General features: G+C 45.4%; 1 long non-coding RNA gene across 1 annotated transcript; it reads right to left on the bottom strand.

Moving 5' to 3' along the window:
• Positions 1–11,335: 11,335 nt before the first annotated feature.
• On the bottom strand, positions 11,336–22,707 carry LOC137480740 (uncharacterized). Its single transcript, XR_011003065.1, has 2 exons — positions 22,354–22,707; positions 11,336–11,593 (listed from the first exon to the last, which is right to left on the bottom strand). It is a non-coding gene; the product is annotated as an uncharacterized lncRNA (long non-coding RNA).
• Between the last annotated feature and the right edge of the window lie 778 nt (positions 22,708–23,485).

The raw sequence follows: 23,485 nt of genomic DNA, 5'->3' as shown, positions 1-23,485 counted from the left end.
ATCTTGGGTTTTAGTTCTGTTTTGATAAGGTAGACTGGTCTCTCTGAGCATGGTGCTGTTACACTGGACACCAGCTTTCACTTGTCAACCTTCTCAACATGTGGCAGTCTGGGGAAAGTCCCATCAACACTGGTGGGATGAGTTTACTAGCACCCCTCTACTCTTCCAGTTACAGAGTTGCTTTTGTGTATGTGGCACATCAGTAGATTTTTGCATAGCTGTTGGAAACACACTGCTCACCCAAGAGTACAAGAAAATGCACAAAATATCATGAATGTTCTATTTTTAAAGCATTGCAGCATAAGTCTAAATGACCATTTCTTGTGAGGGTCTTCCATATGTGTTACTGTTGGCCTTGAGCACATCAGTAACACTCAGCCTGCCTGAGGCATGCATGTTTCTCCAGACAGTTTTACTTTCCATGAAGTGGAAGTTGCCAGTGAAGAGTTTATCTGTTACTTACACACAGGTGAAGGAGAGGTGTGTTTGCAGGAAAGTCAGTGGGCTTCCACGTGGGAGTACAATGGTCCCACACATACACACATGGCCAATGATGTTCTCTCCTTGGGGAATGGCTCCAAATGGTACGTGCATTAAGATGCTGGCTGGCTGCTGACTTCCCATCACTGCAAGCCCACCATGGCTGGTCCGCTTGCCCATGCCTGTCCCACCATGGTTTGTCCACCTGGACAGCAGTGTTTATATTCCCACAATGTATGTGCCTTATTTTGTGTTGACCCTGTTGAAGAGAAGGGACCAGGATGTGTTGGCAAATTTTCCTGATGAGGCTGTACTTGCCATTGAGCTAATAGAACATACCACTGTTAATAGTGTCTGAAACATCTTGTAAACCTCTGGTATTCATGTGTTATTGTCCTTGGATTGGTGGAATGTCTCCTATGGAACAGTTACTCTTGTCAGTCCTGCAGATGTGTAAGATAAAAAAGTGTTGCTTTTTTTTAATTTTTAAATTTTTTTTATAAAGCTTGTAATCCTTAAAAAAAAAAAAAAAGAGAATGTGTAAATACATTTATGTACGGTAGGAATAGTGTTCAGTTGTAACAGACCTTAGTGGTCTTCATTTGATAAACCTGCAGTTATGATCTGATGTTTCTCAAGCCTTAGGTTGATCTGAAGGGTCTGTAGCACTGTGTACATATGAACTGTACTTCTGCTTTCAGAACCACTTAGCTTTTTTGTAACAAAGAAAAAAAAATGTTTCTTACAATGTCAATAAAAACAAAAGCCTTTGTACTTAAGTTCTTAGCTTTCAGCTTCTAAAGTATCTCCTTCGGGGGAGGGAGTTATTTTTTCATACATCTGAAAAGCCTGGTTGCAATCAGTGCTTGTATCACTTCCACTCAGAAATGCTTTTCTCTTTCTGCTTCCCAGCCTGTTGCTTCACTCCATTCACAGTTTAAATACAGATGGGAAAACAAAACAGGGTGTTTACCTTCTTGCTGAAGAAAGATGGCTGACGAATGTCGGGTGGAAAAATAAATGAAAATGCAGTGTCACACAGATGAAGTGTTTGAAGGGAGGAGAGAGACTGACCTAGTTAACTTTGCTGCAGGAGCAGTCAGTTCAGAGGCCAAAGCCAAGCTGTGCTGAACTCTGAGCTGTTCTATGGGGGCTGTGTTTCCATCCTTTGCTTGCCAAGGGTGTCTCACAATGGCTTGCCCACCCATGAAGAAGCAAGGGAGGGAGGGAGAAAGAGAAGTTCTCCTGGCTGGGTTAATCTGTAGATGTCCACTTAGGTGGGTCACAGTGTGATCTGCAAAGACACAGTTATCTTCAAAGCTGGACATATTTAATGAATGGTCCTGTTGAGTACAGTTGTTATGGATGATGTCAAGTTAGTGGTGGCAAACAGTATAGAAAATGTTGTAGCGTTGCTTGGTCTTAAGGTGTCTGATCTGTTCTCATTTCAAAGCCTTTTGTTTCCATTGCTGGTACCTTGGCAAGACACAGAGCACTCTGTTAGCTGTCAGTGCTCAGCTTCTGCCTTAGTCCTTCCTCGGCCAAAATAGGTGAGCCATTTTCCAGGTGGTGGGAGATAAATTTGCATTGTTATTTGCTCATTTTAACTTCTGTTTCTGTGGGTGTGTGTCCTGTTTTCTTGTTCACCATTATTAAGTTTTTGTCATTTGGCACAGGCCTTAAGGTTTAGGAGGGACAAAGGGTGGAATGGAGAGCTAAAGCCTAAAACATGCCCAGCTGAGAAGCCAGAGAGTCAGGAGAGCCCTGGGAGTGGCATGGTAGGGGTGAAGGAGACCCTGCAGTTTGAAGGGAGGTTGATGGTGGCCATGGTGCCTTAGCTTATATGCTGCAATCCAAAATTCTCCCAGAGACTGGCAGTGCTTCAGCATCAGCTCACTTTGGGGGGATGGGTGTGTGTGACAGTGGCTTCCTCACAACTCGGATCAATAGAAGGTCAGCAGCAGGGATAGAACAAACTTCAGGCAAAGACATGATGGACAGCAGAGAAACAAGCAGGCCTGTGGGGTCTGGGGAGTCAGTAGCAGGACCCATGCTGACAACAGATGATGGTTGTCAGGGGCTTAGAACCGATAGAGGCATTTCTGAGCTTTACCAGCTGCCTGCAGGTAGTGGGAGGTGAGGAACTCCCACTTCTTACATGCCAGTGCAGTGAAGTCCTGCACACACGCACGTGTGCAAGAGTATTGTGCTAAACAATGTCATCAGCATTGCACGCAGGCTGCCATAAGGGAGCCCACACACCTGGACTGACAGCCCCTTTCTCTTCTCCGCACGAAACCTGCACCACTACCTCTACCTTTAACCAACACCTGCATGCTCATCTTCCAGCTGTATCTCCTCCATCAGCTGGATCTACTTCAGGATGAATGTCAAGAGGGCAGGAGATGCCAAGGGGCTCCCTGTCGTGTTCAGCATGTTGGTTATTTGCTGTGTGCTGCCATGCAGTGTGAGGTCAGGCATCAAGGTTATAGCATTTCCAGAGCTGAGCAGTGAAGGGCTGGGGCTCCAGGTCATATTCCTGGTCCTCCAGCCTGACCTGGGATTGGGCTGATGAAAAGCTGCATGTTCAAAGCCGCAGCCAGAGACAGGAGGGCCTGTGTTGCCATTTGGTAAAGCTCAATATAATGCCAACTTCTCAGGAAAACAAAAAATAGTAGGGCAGTCGTGGTTTGTACCATCCAAAATCAGCAGATGCTGTTGACCTTTAGTCTGTGGTTTAGTGCCAAGGCTGTAAATTAATTAATTTAATTCATTAAATTAGTTTCTTACTTCAGAAGGGCATGTACCCAAGAGAAAACTGCAGTTTGCAAAGCCTGAAAACAGTATGACAGAGATATACAGCATCAATCAGCAAGGGAGGAGAAAGCTCCGCACAGCCCCCCAGTACCCTAAACAGGTGGCATGACATTACTACACTCAAATCCAAAGATGGGCAACCCAAAAATCACCAATTATGTTAAGACCTGGCCTGCCATGGTCGGGGATGAAGCAGGGCAAGGGCAGATGGTGTGGGCCCACAGTGCTGATGGAGTTACTGGGCTGGCTGGGTGTAAGCGATGGCACTGTAGGGCAGCCCAGTATAATATTTTTCCTTTCCCAGCTTTTGTGGGCTTGACTGTGTAATCTTCAAGCTGCTTTTTCAAAGAGTGGGTAATGGGAAAGAGACGACTTGTTCTCTTCAGGCTGAAACACAAGTTATTTGTGTTAGGAACACGGCTTTGTTACATGATTAGTGCAATGGGAGCCCCTAGGCACCACTTCCCAGTACAAACAACTAGTATTAATAACTCATGTTAAAATTGCTTGCTATTTAATAACCTGGGCCTCTTTCCACCCCGAGAAGCACATAACAGCTTTGTGTTCCTACCATCTCTGCCTGTCTTCCCTCACTAGCTTTGGACTCTCCCTGCTCATTTCCCAGGGAAAAAAAGGAGCAGGTTTGGGCAAGGAAGAAGGAAGAACTGACAGTGTTTAACAGGAATCCCCACAGCCCATGTCTGTGTACCTCCTTGCCTGCCCCCCCCATCTTGGGGCACTGCTCCTGCATCTGATGTGAGGCTGCTCATTGCTGCCATGCCTTGCAGTCTTGGTCCCTTGTTTTCCCCCATGTTCTGGGGATGGACTGACCTATTTCATGCCTTGCCAAGGAAGCAGCCGCCCTCCCTCCGAGCTGCCCCAGCTGGCTGAGACGTGATAGACCAACAACACTGTTACTCATGGGTGGGAGGCCCATGTGAGTCATGCTTCCCTTCACCCCACACGCGGCGTGGCTGCGGCAGGAGAGCGGGGAGCAGAGAGTGGGACTGCCTCCTGCGCATGGCCACGCACGGTGGCCGCACAGTTGGGCCCAGGCAGGAGCAAGAGGCAGTGGGTAGATCAGATGGTGATGAGCCATAAACAGGATCGTTTCCCATCGGCTGGCTGAGCTGCTCCAGCCTTTGCCCGCAGCCCTAGGATGGCTGTCGGGTCTGCAAGGCGGTCTCTAAGCCACCCTGCTCTGCAGAAAAACATTGCTAATGTTCCCACGACCAGAGCAAGAGAGAAGAGACAAATAACTTGGACGGCAGCATGAAACAGTGGCACAAATCTGGAAGACAGAGGAGGAGAGAGGAAAAAAACAAGAGGGTGGAAAGCTCTGTAATGACTGAAGGAGCCCCAGATGGATACAAACCGAGAAAAGGCCAGAGACAGAAATAGCAGCGCTAATTAGCTGAGCTGAACGACCCCACTCCTGCTGTACCTGAGCATCCTCCGCTGTCCTCAGAGCCCCGACGCTGCCAGCCTTGAGAGAAGAGGAGTGGGAGCAGGGAGCTGCTCAGACCTGGATGAACAGAAGCAATTAAGTTCCTATAGCAACGCTTAGTAAAAAATCCCAAAGCAGAGGCACCTATAGAGCTGGGTAGAAAAAGGGTTCTGGCTCCAGGCAGCATTTCCTGAGGGAGAACCATGAGAAATACGCGCTTCCCCATCCTGAGCATGGATCCTGCTGCACCTTTGCTCCTTGAAGTCTTCCTGTTTCAATTATATGAACAGCCAGCCCTCCCAAGACATAGGAAAAGTTCACTTTGCCTATTTTGCATTGAGGCAGTTTTGTTTTGAAGTCCTACAGCACATCCCACAGTGCCAAGGAATTGTGGCAATGTTTTCACTGCCAATTTTTTTAATCTGGAAGGCTTTTGCTGGGAAAGGGCAGATATATCTCATCCCTGTCATTGCTGACCACCTCAGCCTCCACTCAGCTGTTTTCAGTAAACTCTTTCAGCTTTGTCTGTGGGACCCCATGGCATGGCATTGCTTAAATATGGCTTTTTGGATGGAGCTTCAAAGAAGAAAAAATGGTCTGCATCATCCTGCTTCAGAAGCTGAACTTGAGCTCTCATCAGAAGTTTACAGATGTAAAAGAGGGCTAAAAATCCCAAAGTCTTACCTTTTGTGAAAGCAGTCATCCGGCACTGAATCCTCAGAGCTGTGTAGTTCAGTGGCAAAGGCCCCGGTGCCCATGGTTACCCCCAGAGGCTCAGGGCTGGTGCAGCAGAAGCGAAGAACTGCAGGGCTGCCATAAGTGGCAAAGTATGCTGCAGCATGTGTGGGCACTGGGCTTTGTTCCCTTCCAGCAACAGTAAATCAAGCTGCCCTTTGCAGCCATCCAGGGAGGAGCAGCGTGTCCCCCAGGGCTGCTATCTCATCTTCACATCACCTTTGGGGTAGGCAAGTTCCTGTGGCTGATCCAGCTGGCAAGAGGTCTCCTTTGGACACCAATAGTAGGACACACCACGCCTTGCTTGTTTTTTTGTTGTAGGGAATTAAAGGAATTCATGTCACTTTGAAGTTTGCGGTGCAGTGTCCCAGTCCAGGCCCGCCATGAGGCCTCACTGCAGGCTGGCACAGCATGTGCAATCCCAGTGGCACAGCTCCTACACCTGCCCTGAGTCCAGTCCTTCCCTTGCCTTGGATGCCTCTCCTTGCCTTTTCCTCCTCAAGGCTGGGCTGTAGCATAGGGGAAAACCAAAAATGCTGCATGCTATTTTTTGTTCTCATTGGCTGGTCTCTTGGAGATTGCTGCTGTTTTCTCCCAATTACAGAAAATGCTTGAAGCTGTATACAGGCTTAGCCACACAGTCAAGGAGGCAGCAATGCCTTTCTTAGCTCTGTGGAGTGCAGTCTTGAACCACTGTAGCACTTCTTGCTTACCCTTGTACCCTGAGACATCTTAGGTTTCAGTCTTAGGTTTCAATTGCTCTTCACCTGAGCTCTGCTTGGCATGGGCAGCCGGAAAGTGGCAGGCTCCAGTTTAGCTGGAGCATTAGCAGAGAAAAGGAAAACTGGAGCATCAGCCAGCAAAATGTAATAGGGAATCCTCTTGCCCCCATCTCTACTGATGCTAAAACCAGGGCCTGGCTTTCCTGTTTGAAACAGGACTGGGGGCTGAAGTTGCCTGCTGCAGGGTCAGCTCTGCCTTTAGCAGCTGCCATATTTTCAGAGGCTTGTGTGCCAAGCTTTGCTTAGAAGCTCTGGTGCAAAGAGTCCCATTCAGCAGAAAGCCCAGGAGAATACAAAATCCCCTTGGACTTTTCATTGTGGAGGAGGAGCTGGTCAAAACCAAAATCAACAGTCCTCAAGCAAATAGTGCAGGCTTTGATCTACCCAGTTAAATATGAGCCCTGGTGAACTGAATCCTCCTCTCTTTGTGCATGTTCTCAAAGTATTTTCCTTCAAGAGAACAGGCTGCAGACTGTCAGGCTTTCTCTTTTCCTATCCTACACCAGATGATGAGTTTTATGACAATGTTGTCCTAACTTAAGTCATCCCATGCTTGGCTGGCCTTGTGCTAAACTTAAAAATGGAGAGCCTCAAAACCCCAAATTTTGTTCCCAGTGTGCCCTAGACAGTGGCATTGCTTAGATTTCGTGGTGCCACTGTGTTTGCTGATCATAAGTATTTGGTCAGTCTTTGAGCCGATATGTGGTGGTCCACTGCAATGAAAAGATCAGATTTAGAGGAAGAAAAACAAAGGAAACAGACAAAATTCAGTAATTTTAGAGACATCACTCAGCAAAAATGGTGCCAGGTCAGTTTCAAACTGGGATGTCCTTGAAAGCTGTAGCCACATATGACCATCTCAGGGCTGGCTCCAGGGCCAGCTCTTCCTCCTCTGCCCAAGAACCATGTCATTTTTTTTGCAATGCAGGAGAGCTCCAAAAAGCACATCTGAAGCCCTCAGGAGTTGAGCACCACCACTGCTTCACCACCCCTGGTACAAGTAAAGCTGAACCTTAGTGCCTGGCTTTCAGGTCCTTCCCCAGGTAGCACAGCTGAGACAAAGAGCTGACCTGTACCACCCTGACCCTGGGTCTGGGAAACCCCAATTCTAGCTTAGGTCAGGGCAGGAATAAAAGTAAAACCTTCCTGAAAGGCAGACAAATGGCAAAAGTGAAACAATGAGCCAGTTGCTTACCAGGAAAATCCCCCAGCTGCTGTGCGGGTGGTGTGGGAGCATAGCCCCATGACTGCTGGGAAGTTGGGGCCCTTCTGGAAAGCTGTGGGAGCCAGGGGCATGGCAGTGATGGTGTCCAAGGAGCACATGTCCTGCACAGCCTGGCCTGCCTAACCAGCTGCCATCCCTCTAAGTTAAAGTCAGTGAAGTTCTGGGGTACCTGTGCAGTACCCCTGTGTGAGAAGCAGTGACAGGGTTTGAGAGCAGGAGGGGAGGGGTTTGCCTTGCCCCTGTCCTTCCACCCAGGAGTGGGGCTGGGTGCCTGGTTTGCGCTGCAGTACTGCTCACTGTGCTGTCACATCTTGCTCAGTCTCACACGCCTCCTTGGCTACATCACACTTTGGCTTTCTAGCTTCTAACAGTCCTCTTCTGGTATTTGGTGCCCACCTCCAAGGACTAAACAGCAACCCTCTCTGCCCTGGATGTACATTTTTCCGCTCGCCACAGCTCTCAGTGCTGGAAGCAGTGGGGCAAGAATCATCTTTTGTGCCCGAGATCCCAAGGCTGCATCAGCAGTCCAGTGCCGCCACACTGTGGGAATCACAGCTCATGATGCTAACCTGCTCTGTAGCCAGCCTGCGGTGCCAGCCTGGCTGCAGAGACATCCCACTGTGGGCATGCTGCTCCCATCCATGGGCTCTGCTGGGACCACTGTCCCCCCTGTGAAGGGAGATCCTTAACTGACTGACTGGGGCTGTAACTCAGGGTAGCGATGAGCTTCTTGCCTCCATCCTGGACTGGCTTCTGATCTGCAGCCAAGACATAGACCCATCACCTGTCAAGGCTTCAGCTGCATGTTCCTAGGACTGAGACCTCTCCAGCCTCTGCCACCATTTTCCTGCCTTCATTTTTAGATGGTCAAACACCAGGCGAGTAAATCCCACTGGAGCATGGAAAAAGGTGGTGCATAAGTCTGTCTGGGGAACATGTGTGTCATTTTGCCCTGTCATCACCCTTCCTCCCTGGAAGCATCCAAACAAATGAATGAAACATCCCAATAAAACCCCCTGCTGCCTTTCAGTAGCAGGAACAGCAGTGACTCTGCCGCCAAGATGAATTTGGCAGCCACGTAGCAGATTTTTGCATATGGTCTAAACAGCATTTGGATGGCAAGTAAGGACAAACACAGCTTTGCCCTTGAAAGCAAACTACCTAAGCTGGCTGCTGGCACAGGTAATTAATAGTAACCGCTTTACATAAAGCAGCAGGAGGAGCAGTCCATTTTCCACAGCTCCTGAAGTGGCCCGGTGGTGGCACTGGCATTGGGACAGAGGGCTCACAGCTGAAGGACCAGCACTGCTCACAGCACTGCCCACAGCAGAATTCGCAGCCACTTGCTGAGCTGCACAGCCCTCAAAGACAAACCACCAGCCGTGGACAGCTCAGCTTGGGAAGGCTGATGGGCTGGCAGCCCAAAGCAGTGTGCAGTTTTCCATGGTCAGTTATTGTGCTGGCATGGCCAGAAGCTGCTATTATTAGATGGCATATGAATCACCCGCACGACTGGAATTAGCAGCCTCAGCCTAAGCTGAGCTGGACACTTATTGGAAAAGCCCCATTTAAGCCCAGCCAAGAGACAAAAAGTGGACAGGGCTTTGAGAAATGGCTTGCCCAATGTGCACTTTAGCCCTGGCTGCCGCCTCTTCCAGCTGAGAGGAAAGCACCAGCTCTGGGGATTTCCCAGGGTCCTGATGGTGTGACAGAGGAAAGGAAAGATCAGAAAAACTACATCCCTGTTCAGGCACTGCCAACCCCATGCAAAATATATCAAGAGAAGAAAAAACTTTGGGGGATATTATCTTAAATCGTGGTCTGATGGGGTTGGTTAAAAGGTCATAGCGTGACAAAGGGTACAGGTGAAGGGCTTAAAAGCTGTCATGCCCCTGCCTCGGCCTGGTCTGCTGCAAAGCAACATCAGCACGCAACAAAAGCAGCTGCTTAGCAGGATAACAGGGCTCTGTGGCTGTAGGGCCCAAACTGGCAGATTACTGAGAACTCAATGGGTGCAGAGCAAAAGAGAGAAAAGAGGGAGCTGGAAATGCATTTGCTTTTCTGATTGGGAAAACACTGAAGCCCTTTGATTCCTGTTTTGACTCATTTAACCCTGGAACTGCAATAAGACAGCCCAGTAAGTAATACAAATTGTAGGAACTGCAGCTGCTAGAGTTTTCCTTCAGTCTTGTCACCAGTCATTTTACCTATGTTGTTCCTCATTTACTCTTTTGCAAATGAGATAAAGTTCAGTCTCCATGTTCTCTTGCATGGTTGTGAATCAAATGCATCAGCAATAAAGTTCAATCATCAGAGCTGTGCTGTGATATTTGCTTCACCCTGAGCTTTTCCTACCAAAATTAAAATTACACACTATGTTACCTTTTCACAGGACATGAAAGAGAATTTCATATGCATTGCAAAGTCACACCAAGGCACATTGTGAAGAGTGGTGGAGTACACACCATTTCTTATAGCCTAACAAAGGAGCTTTTATTTAATAATGAACTATTACAGCACAGTACAAAGATTTGCTTTGTTCACTGACTAGAAATTGTTTGCAGATTTTTCCAGCCACTGGGAGTTGACAGTTCACTTAAGAAACCAATTCTTAAAGCTAGAGTGCCTGTATGCCTGTTTGGCTCTTGGAGCACTGCAAGCCCAGAGCTGCATGGGGTCCAGTCCAGCTCTCTTTTTCCATGGACTGAAACAGTGAAACATTTCTGGATATATTTCTTGGTGGAGGAGGCAAATCCATGGTTTCAGCTGTTTCTCCCTCATCACCTTCAGGAAAGCTTAAAGCTTCTTATCCATACTGTTGAAAGCAAGGGATGAGAAGAAGAAAATTGTAGGAGCTTGAATGTGAGGCAAATATAGATTACAAGGGTGCCACAGAGGGCTCAGCTGTGTGGGGTGGATTCTTAGCCCTCTAAAGCAAAAAATAAAGACATGCATATCCTAGTAGAGATGATAGATAGAAAATATGGTGCACAAGGACTGGGGTGATACACTGCACTGAGGAAAGGTTTCCATCTGAGCAGAGCTACGAACTGCCAGGAAAGAACTGGGATCTTCACTTCTTGCAATCTCTACCTCTATTAATAAGCATTAGTACCAATGCAACCTTGGTGTGCAGGCACATAGGATCCCTGGGAAATCCATTCCATGCCTTAGCATCTCTGGTGAGGGAGGTGGTCTGGGACAGCTTGTTTCAATCCTACAGAGCAGGTCAGGCCTCTTGGCTCAAACACACAATCACACAGCCAGTGTGTTAATGAATGAGAAGCAAAGATGGCTCTTTGTCCCAGAGAGGGATTGTGGTCGGTGGGAGGTAACAGGAACCAGTATTCACCCAGGGCCCTACCGGCAGCCACTCCACCATGGGGGTAATGCAATTACCAGGCTATTTTCTCATCATGCATCTTTAACCATTTTATTTATCCCCAGTGATCTTCTTGTAGAAGGGTGAAGGAGGAGGAGCAGAAGTATGCTTGGCCCTTTAACTCCAAGTGAGGGTATTTAATGAACATACCTCTCCTTATTTACCAGCCAGCTTTCCCAGAAATATCAGAGCACAGAGCAAGAAGCTGCCTTGACACTAAATCCTTTGGCAGGTTTAAAGGCACCAGAATCACAGTTCTGCCTGTCAGCTAAAGAAAGGCAATCTCTGAAAAGTCCCAGAACAAATTGTCCATGAGCATCTTGCTGAGACTGAGGAGCCTACGTCCTGAGTTCAGGAGAGGTACTAAATTCTCTAATATCAGCTTCTGAAGACTTCCTCTCTTTAGGTCTTTCCAAAGTACATCATGTGCAGGTGCAAATATATACATATACACACATGTTCACTCGTTTGTCTATTTTTAAGCAAATTAACTCACTTTTCTGATTTTTTTTTTCTGGGAGGGAAATTAAAATCCTCTAGAGCACCAGCCCCCCTCTGTCAGCCAGCAACCTACAGCAGGGAGTTGGAAACTTGGCATTTGGCCCATGCATGAGCTGCAGGTTAGCACTGAGCAGAACCAGTTACAGTAGATCTGAAAAGCATCATGTCTCTTCTGCACTCTGCTTTGATCTGCCAGGCGCTGCCATAATTCTTGCACGTCACCTCTGGTGAATGAAAAAAATAGTGTTAGTAAATAGGCTTGTTGCATATTGGGATGCAGCGGCAAGAAACTTCACAAATGCTTTGCCCCATGACATCACTTAAGCTTTTGTTTGTCTTTCAATGGTGAGAAAAGAAAAGAGTGGGAGGGGAAATTGACTTGAAGCAGCTCTGTCTAACTATTTATTTACGTTGTGTGTATGCCTCACACTCTTATTCATAGGTTACAGCCATGGACACACATAAGGCCTTGAGTGTCCTCAGCACAAAACCCTCAAGAGAGGAGCTGGTCCATGGCATGCTCAAAAGCATTACTGTTTCATCACTTTTCTCATCAGATAACAACATAACTTCATTGCTACTTCTGGCAACCACTGCACTTCCTTTCCCTATGTGTCCCCGAAGCACACGTTGCATGGGAAATGCTCCTCTGTTTTGACACACAGCTCAGCTTGAAACCAGGCATCTGGGAAAAGAACATGGCAGAGCTGAGCCACCACCCCCCGATGCTCCACAGGGATCTGAAGATGGGCCTGCTGTACTAAAGTCTGGAAAGGAGAAGTGGGAAGGAAAGGGGCTGGGAGGGGGGAAGTAACTGGTCACACGCCAAGTTGCAGTGGTGTCAGGAATGCAGTAACTTTTGCCTGCAAACAGAAAAGCAGAGGTACCATATCTGGTTCAAAACAAACAGAGTCTTGGCACTAGGGTGACATCCCACGGTGACTTTTATAGCCATTTTTCTTAGGCCATTTCCTCTCCAGCACTGCACTCCTTGCATCCTCTCCCACAGTGAAATAAGCTGCGGGTGAGACAATTTACCCCACTCTGCTGTGGTTACTCAGCATTTGCTGGCAATGCCCTCATCACAGCTTGGCCCTTTGGTCCCAGATCAAATCTTTTGGTTTGGACACCAGATAAAGGATGAGCTTTGTCTAACTTTACAAGACCTACACTTGGCCCCTTCATTGCAGCTCATTTGCTTTAAAAGCAAAGAAGAGAAATGGGCATGATTCGCCTGACCAGTTCTAGACACTGAAATGAGGAGAGGTGACTCATTGCTGTGCCTATGCTTCTGCATATTCTCCTCCATAAAGGGAGCCTAATGTAACTAGCTCAGATGGAGGCCTCTGTGTTTAGTCAGATGAATCCCACCCAAAGTGACTGCAGCTGCTGGAGGAATGTGAGCTTTCCCATAATCGCTTCCCTTCCTTCCCCATAGTTTTGGGGCAGAGAGAATTATTTGAGCTGATGAGTCCTTGAAGGATTCCTTGACATTTATGCAAAATCTGCTCAGAAGAACGTGTGTCTTCTTAGATCAAGCTTGAACAGAGTTCTGTGGAGGTTCCAGGCACCAGAGCATTCAGAGGGCACTGCAACACTGGACACGCATTCTGCTAGCAGGCAGCCTTAAAATGGAAAAAGTAAAGATAGTAACAGAAGAAGCATCCAAGACATCTCTTGGGTTTGGACAGCTACTAAGTTGGCCACATCCCAAGAGAAACAACTTCCGCTTTGTCCTCTCGCTCCTTACCTCTGCCTTCCTCTTTTCCTTCTGCTTTCTTCAGTCATCTCCCTCCTGAATAGAAACTTTTGGGAGGCTTATTTCCTTGCACCTGTTTCTGCTGTGATGTAACTGTGGTAATAACCACTGTTGGACATATTTCTTGGGGTTTTTTTGGTGCATTTCATTGCATTATGGTTATATTTAGAGATGGGCTCAGATCCTAACTGTGCAGGAGGCACATTCCCATGGTTTGGGAAGATCTGAAGCAAGAGTCAGACCCCTTCATCTCAGCTGGTCTTCCTTTTCCTAAAGTGCAGATCCAAAACCCAAGGTCAAGCTAGAAAAGTTCAAATGCACTTGGTGCCATGATCTAGTTGAGGTGTTAGAACATGGGTTGGACTGGATGATCTTAAAGGTCTCTTCCAACCTAGAAAATTCTGTGAAATTCTGTGAAATCTGTGAAATACAAGTTCCAGTGCAAACTGTAGGTGACGCCAGTCTGTGGTTGTGATGGCATGAAGCAATGTGCAAAGATTTAAATTCTGCCTTAGCGTGTGCTTTCTGCACTCCTTGACAGAAAGAAATTAAGGAAGGCTAGGAAAGCCAACTGCTGCCTTGCCTTCCAAAAGCAGCAAATGAAACAACAGAGAGATCAAAGATAATGTCAATAATAAAAATGGTGATGATGATGAAAATGAAGATAATGAAGTAACAAAATAATATAGGACTCCTGTTCCTAGGTGGTCTTGATCTCTTTCCATGTATTTTGAGATCTCATGTCCTTTATTTCAGAGGAAACTGTGTATTTTGACCTGTTGTTTGATATGACCTGATGCTTTCTACAAAATCATGTTTTGACTCCCAGCTCTCACAGTTCAAATTGAGCCTGTTGTGAGCAACTGGCAAGAGTTCCTCTGCTGCTCAGGGTAGTCAGCAGCACCAGCACTGAGCCTGAAGGCTTCAGACAGAATAAGACACCACAGTTCTCTGAAAGCAAAGCTGCTTGGTGCCACATACAAAGACTAGAAAAGACCAAAGGGGAAACTGGCTCATGCAACATTACCAAGTGATTTTGGCAGGTTATTCTGAGGCAGGGCAATGCTCAGAAAATCCTCACAGAAGTGGCAGCCACAGGCAGGGCTATAGGCAGGTCCCAAGGGGAGAGAGATGTACTGCATCATCTCACAACTCCAAAGCATTTTCCCCATCTATGTCCAGTGCTTCCAGAGATACTCAACTACACACTACCTGTGGCCCAAACCCTTAAAGCTGAAGGCTGGGCACCATCACTGTCTCAGTGCAGAGCTGCATCAATAAACAAATTGAGGGAAATGTAGATTTTTTTTTCACCACCCTGAGAGAAAGGAACTGGAATAAGAACTGAGAGATGATCATTCTAATCAAATTTTACACACTCATGCTGGAGAGTTTCTGAGTTTCTGTCCTGCAGTGAATTCAGACATGTCTGTAAAGGCAATCTCCTTTACAGGTGATTTTTCCATCTATAAAGGCAACCTCCTGAGGTGATTTTACTATCTCCTGCCTGTCCAGCAGTACCCACCATTAGGAAGGAGGGTTTCATGTCAAAGCTGAATTAGAGTCGCTTCAGTGGCCCCTCACTGCACTGCTGATCCAGCATTGCAAAGACATAACAAACCTTGACATAGAAAAGTTGACTGGATGTCACACTTTAACCCTTATAAAGGCTTTTATATTCCCAGACACTTTTCACAGCATTCCAGTGACCATGCAGGAATTCCCAGCCACCCTATCAGTGGTCCTCCACAGAGTTCCTGCTTTCTCACTGAGGTGTGGATATGGTGAGACCACCACCTGATGCTGCAGCCCAGGGACGCTCCTGACGATGCTTCCACCATCCCCAAGTCCTATTATTTGCTTCTAGGTTCCCAGAGTCAGCTGAGCTCACTTAGCCCCACTGAACCAGCAGCTATTGTGGAGGCAGGTACCACAATGACCCCATAATCCTGTTTTCCAAGTCAGAGTCTCCTGTCCTGTAGGTACAGCTTGAACTCTTTTTTTCCCAGATGTATTACTTTTCATTTAGCTAAATTAAAACACATTTTCTTGGATTGTGACCATTCAGCCAGCAGTTGTGATCCCTCTGTAACTGTAAACTATCCTTGCCATTATTTACTGGGCTGCAGGTGGACAGACTGAAACACTAGCTCTGCACAGGCTGCCCCCATTCAGCTCAGCTGGCTGTTGATGCTGTACAATAGTGACAGCTATTTTCATGTTTGGGGAGAAGACTATTTCATGACTGACTCTTTCAGCTGAAATATTCAGGTCTTCTGAGATTTGGGAGCACATTTGGGATTGCTGAAGGAGTAGCATCTTTTTCTCCACAGCCTGTCTCATCATTGAATGATAACCTCTCACTGACTCCCCCTCTTCATTTCCTTTGTATATGGAAAATCACAGATAAGAAAGAGAGAGAGAAGGAAAAAAGATTTACTTCATTAATTTATGCTCCAAGTCATGCAATGACAGAGCCACTGAACTGACATCAACCCCTTTCCTGTCCACCCCACAACAGCTGAATCCTACCCCAAGCCATGTAATGTGGCCAATTAAAGAAACTGAGGTACAGGAAAGATGAAAAATCAAATTGTCACCCTCCATGCTAATGCACACAAACTGCTGCAATGAGGTTTCCTTTACAGTAGAACAGCTCTTGGTACAAGGTAGGAAAGTAGAGGTCTGGAAGATCTCTCCATAGCAATTCTAATGCTCTAAAAAAATTACAGAGAAATTACATACATTTATTGGATATTTTTTTTTTAATACTCTCTATGTCCAAAGCATATCTGAAAACAGGATAAGTGTTCTTTCCATGCAAGTCCAGAAAGGTCAGTAAACTTATCCTAGGAATGAGTTTAATGACATTTGGGTCAGAAATACCATTTTCCTTTCTGCAAAACCATTACCACTAACAGCTCTGGGTCAGTGTGCAGGCACACCAGCTCCTTCACCGTCCCAGTGCTGTGTAGCCTGAACATCAGACATCTGAAAAGATGACATGGCCTTTCAGCTCTTCTCCTGGGCTATGGCACAGAGAAGCCATACAGATCAGGACAATCAAACAATACTAAGCAATCTACAAGAGGTCAGATTCTGTTCCTGTAGGATGAGCCACCAGGTCAGGGAACTTGCCCTCTGTTTGTGAAAGAACGTTAAGCAATTTCCCAGGAAAATCACTCTCCTATTACCACATCTAAAGCACAGTGTTTGTAGGAAACACACAGCCTTACAGAACAGCCTTCAAACAGCCCACACTGTATTTGCTCAGCCACAGAGATGCAGTCCAGCCGTGGCGTGTGGCTCACCACCTAGGCTCTTATCCCTCCATTTACTGAATCAGAGGCTGGTGTCGTCACAGAACATGCTGCAGAGGCCACTGGGCCACACACACACACACCTTTCTTGTGCACGTTGCCTAAATCCCACTGATCAATTACTTCCTGCATGGTCACTGGAATGCTGTGGGAAGAGGCACATAAAATTCCCTGCTCTCATTTAGCCCTCCTGTCAAAGCTAGAGAAGTCCTGGCCCAGCTTCAGCTACAAAAACATATGAAATATATCAGCTGAGGCTCAACAGAATAGAAACCGATGGCCAGTCCGGATATTGCTGCTGTTTCACTGGGAAGGTTTACTTCCGAAGCCAGTGCAGATGATTCATCCAAGAGCCCAGGTGCTCAGGCCCTCGCCAGGTAAAGGGCCAAAGCCAGGTTTAAGGGAAATCACTATAAACCCACTACCTATAGCATTTACTTTCCAGCAGTTAAAGCACCACCAAGAACAATGAGAAGCACTATTCATTTTGTAGCATTGGTACTTTTGTCTTCTTTTCATGGCTCCATCTTGGGCACTTGTGATGAAGTAATCAGAGAATTGCAGGAAGAGGGAAGCCCTATCTTGGCAAAGGACTGCCAGATTTTGATATCTGGCTTGATTTTAAAAAAGAATGGAAAACAAAAGCATTCTCATGCTTCTAATGGAAGCCTGATTAAAAACAACAACAACAATGGACACAAAATACATTACTTACAAAAAAATTCAGCCCTCACTAGAAACATACAATTTGGAGAGACGGCTGAAACTGGATGGTGAGACTTTCACAGAGGCAGCCTCCACAAGAAACATACAGTTTCTTGCTGCTTGTTCTAGACAGTTTTCCAGTTGGGTTTTCCTATTCACATCAAGCACTCTTTGCAGGAAACAACTGCAGGGAACTGCTAACTAGTAAAAGAAAAGAACAACAGTAATTTCTGTTGTGACTTTAAAGTAAAAATATTGAGAGAAATGCCCATGTAGGTCTAAAAATCAGTAAAATACTTGATTATACTATTCTTAAACAAAGTACATATTTGTTTTTTTCACTTAAAAGCTTATGCAATTAAGTCATAGTTTTATTTGACTACAATAATTGTTAAAAGATAAATGCCAGACAAACTCTTATTCTCAGCTGTATTAATTTTGTTGCATAAATCTCAAATTGGGCATAACAAAAATCAACCAAGCTGATCTGATAATTAACTCAAAGAATGAACAATATCTTTCAAATGCCTACATATAAATTTTGAAAGTTGGTACTGCTGGTAAGGGAAAATGAGATAAAAAATGACATTAGGTGGGCTGAAAAGCCTCCAACACCAGGATGTTGTAATCTCATCAGGAATGGAACAAGCAATAAGACAAATATGTTCTGGGTGCCACCACACTCTAGGGACTCAGACCAAAAAATCTTGAACTTGGGTGACTGCATAGAAGAAACCCAAGAAGAAATAATGGGTGGTCTCAGGATCACTTGGCCAAGGAAAATGAAAAGTTAATTTACTCCTTCAACAGCTGTTTGTTTTATGCAGGAAAAAAAAAAAATTGGTTGTTACAGGTGATTTGAGTTTGAAATATTTTTGAGGTTACATTGATACCACTGAGAAACAGTCTAGAGTTTCTAAAACTAGCAGATAATACTTACACAATAATTACATACAGAAGATGACTTTACTATGGACCTCATTTAGGATGGAAGTCGCTGTTTGTATCAGGACCATTAATTGTGATGTGATTACTGTCTCTGTGGGCAAAGAGAAATTTCCAAGTAGTATTTAATCTACTCAACTGTTGCATCAAAAAGATTTCCCAAAACTCCTATAAACTGCATTCAAAATTAGTTAGGATGAAAAATCTAAATAGAAAAAAATATGAATGAAAATTGTGCAGGCACAATAAAAATTAAAAGAGAAATAATTAATCAGCCTCCCTCCACAATCAAGCTTAAGCTAAAAAACTCATTCAAATTTGTCAGTAACTGGAAACTACTAGCTATATCGGTAACAAAAAAGGAGGAAAAAGTAAAGAATTTTGATGACATTGTGAAATAACAGAAATGCACTAAGGGAAGCTGTGGGTCTTGATGGAAATGGTGCCTCAATATTCAGGCTTTCTATATTTAGGTAGAAAAAAAGTTTTAAAAATACATTAAGAACAAAAATAATCCTAGCAAAACTAGTAAAGTGGATGCAGAAAAAGCTGAAATGGTTACCTATTACTTCAGTACTGGAAATGAGCAGCAAGGAAATTATTTTATATGCAAAGGCAAATTATCTACCAGTCCATTAAGAAATATACAACTATTAAAATTCAGTAGCGTCTTCTTCTGCCTGAGACCTGTGCCACAGAGGTCTTGAGAGGCATCCTGAGGAATGCTCTGCTTCAGAAACACCACGCTGGCCTGTAGGTAAGTGGAAAGGTCAGTATGCCTCTCATCTGGGCTTGGAGTGGGAGGTGGAATGGAGTAGAAGGTGGGGGCAGGGGACAAACAGGGCACTGCAGCCTTGCTGTCTGGCTCTGGAGCGCTGGCTGTGGCTGCAAGTCACAACTGCCAAAGGAGTGTTAAAATCTGCCAAAAGCCAAACAATAAATGGCAAAACTGCATCTAAGTGAGACTCTTTGGGAGGGGGGTTTATTTATGCAATCACAAAGAAGATTCAGAGGCATCTCAATTTCTGCATGAAGGACAGAAACAGTCCCCACTAAATCTTCCTCCATCAAGCAGAGAAAGCCATCACAACAGTTCAAGCAGGACAATTCTAGCCTGATCAAATGGGAGAGCTGGCACCAAGTGTTAAGAATAGGAGCGAATTAATTACTTAAAGAGGTTGTGAATGGCTCTGTTTCTTGATGTTTCATTGGCTTCAGCAAGGAGAGATTTCACACCACCAGCTGCAGTCAGCCAAGTCACTCAGCCAGTCTCTCTAGCCTCTCCCTGGCCCATGGAGAAAGATAAAAAACTTCTTCAGAGGATGATTCAGTGTGCCTAAATTCAGCATCTGCTTTGAAATGCATTCTGGAGGAAAACACCTCACCCCTGCCCTGCTTCCTACTCCCTGATTATCAAAGGGTCTTAGGGAGACCAGGTTTATGCCAGGTAAGCAATTGGGTAGCACCAAACTTCTTTCAACTTTTGAGGAAGTCCTCTACAGAAAAATCAGTGCAACGGGCTCTTCTTAAAGATCAGAATTAAGGCACTGGTGATAGTGATGCATGTGGCTGTTTCTGAAGATCCATGAAATGACCTATAAAATTTAGACCCTGACTAAAACACTTGCCCCAAACAGATCACAGCCTGCTTTCCCCACACTCCCCATCGCCCCCTGTCTCCCCCCAACTTGACTCTATAAAGTATTTGTTCAGTATTGCAGAGTAGCAACTAACTGGCTTTTACAGGCTACTTCCAGTTCACAAATGGCTCATATCACAGAGAAAGTGAAAAGCCATAAAATAATTGGTACCTTCAGTAAACAGGCAAACCCACTCTTGGAAACACTGAGGCAGGAAGAACTTTAGCAACAAAAATCTTGAGTTAGACAGAACCAGGTCTAATTGCATTCTTTATATCCAAGTGATATAACACCACTTGGCAGGAAGGCTAGACTACATGATCTCCAGAGGTCCCTTCCAACCCCAAAAATTCTGTGATTCTGTGAGAAAAATCTGGACCATCGATTTGTCTGTGTTTTGCTTTGCTTTCAGGAGAGACATAAAGACACTTTTTTTTCCTCTCTTATTTGCTCTCTATGAGTAGTGGTCATTTTTCTCCATCCCTGCAAACATCTATTTCTTCCTTTACAGCAGTTTTGCCAGATGCCTTTTAATTTATTACCTCTGTCACCTGCTAAAGTGCTGTTTATCAGCTGACATCTTCAAAACTGCATGGTAGGGGTTGGGCTGTCATTCATCACTGAATCTGGTAAAAAAGTCACAACCGTGCAGCTTACCAGCTACCAGCTGCCCAGGTAAAACCTTAAAACTTCAGTGAAGCCACATGCAGTATGAGCCACACTAAGGAAATTAGTGGGGGCAGTGTGGGCTGTGAGTCTCTGTGGCTCACAGTGCATGGAAGTGAGCCCAGATACACTCGTAGATGGTCCCTAATGAACACTGCACGTCGCAGGCAGGATGTGCCCATTTTACGTGTAATGCTTGGAAAGGTGGCCTGCACTCTCACTTTTCCTCCAGTCTACACTCACTGCTTGCAAATCTCTTTTTCTTTGGGTGCAGTTTAGTAGTATGAAGCTAGTCAGGGCTAAGGGCTTCGTCTCCATGCTAAAAATCTCAGTGATTTCACTTCTATCCATGTCTAAACTGATGTAGTTAAGTTAAACCACTGAAACTCCAGTGGGAACACTTTGGCTAATGTTTGTTTAGACCATCCAGATTCTCAGCTGATTGAAGCTACACTACATTAAGCATAGTGCGAAACTGTGCTAAGAGAATGCACTTGGAGATTGCTCTTCTTCAACTAAAGTGGTTTTCTAGAGTAGAGTTGTTCATTCATGGGAAAAAATTCTACATATTCCTAAGTACATTCACAGTGGAGAGCTGCAAAAACATTTTGTCAGTCATTCTTAGTCTCTCATTGAGGGCTGCACATTGATTATTTATTTATTTCTAATTTAGCAACAGCAGTAGCACAAATTGCCTCCTTGACCCAAGGTAGTTGCCAAATGTTCAGTTCAGAACCAATTTCAGTGCTACTGTAATCCCCTGAACTGGAGAGCTGGAGCAGAAGTAAAGCTGAGCCAACCTGAAACTGTAGCTGCACAAACGGTGCCAATCTAATTAAGTTATGAAAAACTGTCCCTCTGGAGATGACTCTCCTGCAGCTCACAAGCAAAAGGTGGAGAATATGTGAATCTGGCCACAAGCCCCAACTGTTGACAATCCAACTTACAAAGCATCTGTACACATGCCCTTCGGGAAGAAAGATAAGTGCTACTCTGGGGAACCACATATTTGTTTAACTCTTTGTTCTGTACTTGTCCAGGCCAGGAGAAAATGTTTCATATTATGCTGAATACCATCTCAGATTCTGGCAGGATTAGTTGTCAATATTATTACAGCCTCTTCAGTTACAGTGCTTCAGCAATAAAGTAGTTAGACTGGCTTTGAAATACAGAAATTCAGGCAATACAATCACACTATGAAAGAGTGCTCATTAGCCTTTGGCTGACCTTGAAAAATTGCGTTTCTCTCCAATTCGTCCACAAATTGCCTTTAAGGAGACCTCCTTATTTCTACCAAGTCACAAGGTTCGACCGTGTGACTCATATTTTTTAGCTACTCTCTCACGATCAGAAGGCATGCTTGCCTTTTACATGCAGCCACAATTGCTACAAGGAGGATACATAAAAATGCTCCGACAGTCTTTTAACAGGGACATGTTCTTATTTGTTTGGGATTTTTTTTTCCAACCTCAAAAGTTTCATAATGAAACAGTTGGTCTTATAAAAAAGTGTCACTCATCAACTAAAATTTTATGTCTAGGTCACTGTAAGGACTTTGTCAGATTGTGACCAGGCATGGTCCTAGCTGAGGAAGCTGAATGAAGTGTAATCAGATATGTTTGGGGACATGAGCGGGCTCTCAGAGGGATGTGTTCTCTTGTTTGAGACAAGTAGCATTGCCACAAGATCTGACTGTTGCTGGACATAGGTCACTAAATACTTTGAACCATTAGGTTGACCCATATCCTAAATCTACGCCTCTGCTAACAGCAGCCCTTGCGGCGTAATGAGAGATTCTCCAGGAAAACACTTGGACAAAGGAGGGGGGAGCTGTGCTCAAGGTGCACCTTTCCCCATCAGAACAGGCTTGGATGCCTCCACAGTGATGGTCTCAGACACAGCGTTTTCAGCAGAACTTGGCACTGGCATGCAACACCTGACATAATTACCTGCCTGCAGCAAGGCTGGAGACAAATCTGCTCAGCCATTCTTCTGTCCCTGTTGCACAGCAGATGATGGAGCAGAACAGTGCCAGAGGTGGGGAAAAGCACTTGAAGGAACTGCAGCTTGGATGTCACGATTCACCCGAGGAACTGGAGTCTCTCTGAGGAGCCGGATCAGAGCATGGTTACAGGCTGATGGGCTACACCTGTAATGCCATGGCCACGCTGCTCTCGGACAGCATCCTTGCTGAGCAGACCCTCTGCACATCGGCATCCCGCTGCTCAGCTCTCCTCACGGGAGCTTCGCTGTCAGCATTGCCGCAGGAGGCGTCCCTCTTCCTTGCACCCGGGCGATGTAGCAGCGTGTGCTGGCGGATGACACAGCCGCTCAGGTCTAATTCCACCCAAAAGAGGGCAGTAGTGCTTATAGACACACAGTCAAGGCGGTAGTTTACACTGGCTGCTCGACTTTCCCAACCAAGCTGACAGAAACTCCCTAGTTCTTGGCACAGGCAGAGCAGTCCACAGAGCTCTGTCTTTCACACACTTGGCCTCTGCTCTCATTTCCTCCCTTTGACTCATTAGCTGTTTTACCATCATTTCTCTGGAAGTACAATGAAAAAAAAATCACATGTATTCATCCATGCCAGTGCTGAGTACCAGGTGCCTCTGTGTTACCCTCATCTATCAGTTATTCAGCTGCCAACCAGTACATGCCTTCTTGCAGACGCAGCTTCTCAGACAAACTGTGCCTTGGGTGTAGTCAGGAATGGAAAATTGAATACACCACAGTTTATAGCAATCAAGCAATGTTCAGAAGCTTGATGTCACAGGAAACCACTGATATTGTGAATAATTCAGAGCAATTAAAAAAATTCCCAACATAATCAACTAGTTTTCTCCCACTGTAGCTGCTATGTTTTCAAGTAGCCTGTTTGTCCAGTGCTTTCCTTCCCAGTGGTCACCTTTGACAGGTGTAGTTTACAAAACAATATAATTAAACCCGAGCACCTGCCATTAACTTTTATACTTATTACTCTCATCACTCAGCCACAGGGCTGTATAGGTTTCCACAGTCTTAAGCGAATGCAGGTAACAGACTTGAAATGGGGAGAGACACTCGCTTTGTTTCCCAGCA

Source organism: Anomalospiza imberbis, chromosome 1 (assembly GCF_031753505.1).
Source record: "Anomalospiza imberbis isolate Cuckoo-Finch-1a 21T00152 chromosome 1, ASM3175350v1, whole genome shotgun sequence".
Lineage (NCBI taxonomy): Eukaryota > Metazoa > Chordata > Aves > Passeriformes > Viduidae > Anomalospiza > Anomalospiza imberbis.
This window is presented reverse-complemented; position numbering and strand designations above follow the sequence as displayed.